The sequence below is a fragment of the Triticum dicoccoides genome, chromosome 6A (assembly GCF_002162155.2).
Source record: "Triticum dicoccoides isolate Atlit2015 ecotype Zavitan chromosome 6A, WEW_v2.0, whole genome shotgun sequence".
Classification (NCBI taxonomy): domain Eukaryota; kingdom Viridiplantae; phylum Streptophyta; class Magnoliopsida; order Poales; family Poaceae; genus Triticum; species Triticum dicoccoides.
In genome coordinates, this window is record NC_041390.1 from 311,973,814 (window position 1) to 311,977,440 (window position 3,627).

Consider the following 3,627-nt stretch of genomic DNA (forward strand, 5'->3'; position numbering starts at 1 on the left):
CGCCGGCAGGAGCGCGCCGGGCGGGGCGGTGTTTGGGCGCCCGGTCCAGCGGCTGGCTGAGGCGAGGCTTGGCGGGGCCGGTGGCAGCAGAGGTTCGTGGCGGAAGCAAGCGTCACGACCGGAGAAAGGGGATGGTCGGCGCGGGCGCGTGCACCAGCAGCCAAAGAGTAGCAGTAGAGCAGAGCGGGGGAGTGGGCGAGGCGCGGGCTGCAGGGGAGCGTGGGCGGCTGCGGCCGGACACGCGCAGGGGGCGGCAGGCAGCAGGCATAGCGCGGGCGGCACGAGCGGCCAGATGCAGAGGGAGCAGAGGCTAGGCGGAGCCGCGACAAGGGCAGCGGGCAGCGCGAGCTGACGGCTCGGGCGGTCTGCGACGGCGGAAGCTCGGACAGGAGTGAACCCGAGGCCACAGAGCATGGTAGGCAGCACTGGGGACGAAGTTGGCGTCCTGGGGGCGTGTTGAGCACGACGTGGGGCTCAGACGTGAGCTTCACGTGCCGTGGTCGCGGTGGTGAGTTAAACGACGGCAATGAGCATGGCCGTGGTGGGGAACGGTGCTATGGAGTCGCACGCGAACAACAGGAAGAGAGGGGTGGTGCGCGAGCTCACGGTGAAGGTCGGAGGGGAGCTCAGGGGAGCCGGGGTGGACCGAAGAGGCACTGGTGACGGCGAGACGGCGACGGCTGAATGAAGGAGACGAAGACTTTGTCGGCACGAGGGCGTCTCGTCTTGATCTAGTCCCCGGGACGGATGAAGCTGGACGCGGGGGACCTCCTGGACGTGCTCCCGCACGCCGGAGACGCCGGTGGCCGCGACAACAACGGCGAGGTAGTGGTCACCGCGAGATCCATGAACTCAGAATCAAACCAGGGAAGAGGGGAGAAGATGGGGATCGAGAGGGGAATGGGAGAGATGAGGGTTAGGGTTTCGGTGGACGTAGATATAGGTCCTGGGGGCGACGTGGACGGCATCCACGTCCATGGAGCCCTAGATGTGTGCCACGCCCTCCTCTGCCTTTGTAGCGTGAGGTAAGGGAAAGGCCCTAGTGGGTTGGGCCGAATGCACTGTAGCTGCAGAGAGCCCAGCCACACAGTAGTGTAGGTCATTTGCCTTTTATTCTTTTTCTATTTTTTTATTTTATTCTCTGTTTTACATTTAATTTTACTACTAAATAATTTTAATTAGTTATGAAACTTGGCACCTAATTCATGCACAAAATTTGTGGTGTTGCACAAAAAGTTTGGAGTCAAATGAAGCAATTCGAATTTATATTTGAATTTAAAAGTTTTTATTTAATCCCGTTGATGCACTAAAATATTCCTAGGGGCAAATTAAAAATTCATTTAATGTTGGTTCCTACATGTTAATTACTTAGTGAATATCTACAACCCATCGAACATTTTAGTGTTGCAGTTTTGGAGAAATATTATTTTTGACATTATTGTAATTTTTTAATTTGAACTTGGCTTGGATCAAAGTGGGGTTTAGAAGATTGATTGTGATGACAGGGCACCATTAGTGTGGAATTACTGTAGCTTAATTATCCGGGTGTCACAATGTAGAAGCCCTCCGTGATCGAATGCCCCTCCGGCAGATCACCGGAAAATGTCCCCAGATGGGATCTCACGGGTACGAAAGGTTGCGGTGGTGGACAAGTGGTTTGGTGGCTCCCCTAGATGTTTTTAGGGTATAAGTGTATATATAGGCGATAGAAGTAGGTCAATGGAGCTACGAGGGGCCCACGTGGGTGGGGGGCGCGCCGCCCTACCTCGTGGCTGCCTCGTTGCTTCCTTGACCTCCACTCCAAGTATCCTAGATCGAGTTTATTCCAAAAAAGATCCTCGCGAAGGTTTCGTTCCGTTTGGATTCCGTTTGACATTCCTTTTCTGCGAAATACTGAAATAGGCAAAAAACAACAATTTGCACTGGGCCTTCAGTTAATAGGTTAGTCCCAAAAATAATATAAAAGTGCATATTAAAGCCCATTAAACATCCAAAACAGATAATATAATAGCATGGAAGAATAAAAAATTATAGATACGTTGGAGACGTATCACGTTCTGCTTGGCCAAAACCCAAACCCCACGGATCGTACGTCTGCACCATTGGAACGGAAATCCTCATCCCTTTCGACAGGAAATGCAGTCTAGCTAGGAATTGATTTATATGCGAAAATGCATGGTAAATGCCAAAAAATATCTTACATATAGCACACAAGACCTTAAATGCGCCAGCAAATCAAACCCATGGTATAATTGTGATTGCTTTACGTGGAAAAAGTATAGAGGCGAAACAATGAACTCACATCTTCGTTTCAAAATTAGTACGTCTTCATTTCAAACAAAATTATTCGGTTTGTGCACACGAGCGCTTAGAGGCAACCGTTTGCATAGGCCTTTCCGCGCGTGCGGCAGCCGGGGATATTTTTCACCCTTTTCACCTAGGCCGCCAACACCCCCCCCACCATCCGCCCGCGTTTCACTCAACTAGTCCACCCAACCTCCATCGCCAGCTCCTCCCTCCCCTAGATCCACAACAGAACCCTCTCCGGTGCCGCCGTGCTCACCCCAAACGTGTGCCCGATCTTCGGCATCAAGCCTACCTCCACTGCCGTTCCCAACACGCAACGGCCCACGCATCGCCATCTTTGTTTGCTCGCCAGCCACCCTCGAGCATATCGATGCAGTAACCTTCACCTCTCCCGTGGTCCGGCCGGGTTTGCATTAAGAAGCCTGTTAGTTATTGCTCTCCATTGCGGTGAGGCATATTTCATCACAATCCCTCTTCCAATTTCATTTCGTATGTTCCCAAATTGGCTATAAAATAACGGAGAGCGTATATATGTTCATTATCTACCTTCCTTACTACATATAATCTATATTTGTTCCAATAAGTTACTGCCTATTTACAGATCGCGGGCGCCCGAGTCACACAAACTTAACAAATTAGTTGTACATTTTCTAAATTATTGCATGGCATGTTTAGAAAGCTTGATACCAAGTTGTTAGTTTTATGCTTATCCTCCTTTCCCGAGTTTCGCATGTGTTCTCTGTAGATGCCAAGTAGCAGCAACAACACTCATGCTTCAGGCGATGTATCTTCATCTGATTCGGACAACCCTAGCACTACAAAAAAAGGACACATCCGCGACATTTTGAGCCGAACGAAATTTTTTTCTGTCATACATATGACACTTCTATGATAATAATTGTGACAAAACCCGGTATCATCACAGATGTGGTGGGCTCCTACTTCTATGACAAAAAATCATGACAGAAAATGGCCTTTTCGTCCTGGGCGGGCTGGAGACGCAGCTGCATGACATTCTTTGGGCCGTCCATGACAGAAAAAACCGTGGTAGAAGCGAGGGCGAGGAAAATTTCGGGGAGTTCCCGGTTACGGTGGGAGGTCGGGGGCCAAGCGATGCACGTTTCTCTCGTGCACGTACGCGCGCGTGTGTGAGACGTTGGCTCTAACTGAACCCGAGCGAGGCGTTGGGCTCTAACTGAACCCGCGCGATTGCACTACAGGCTACGCATTACTGATCCCGAGCCATTGATCAATGGCTGTTAACTGAACCCGATTGAGCGATTGCTTCGCTACTTCTACTAACTGAAGCCGACCGATGCT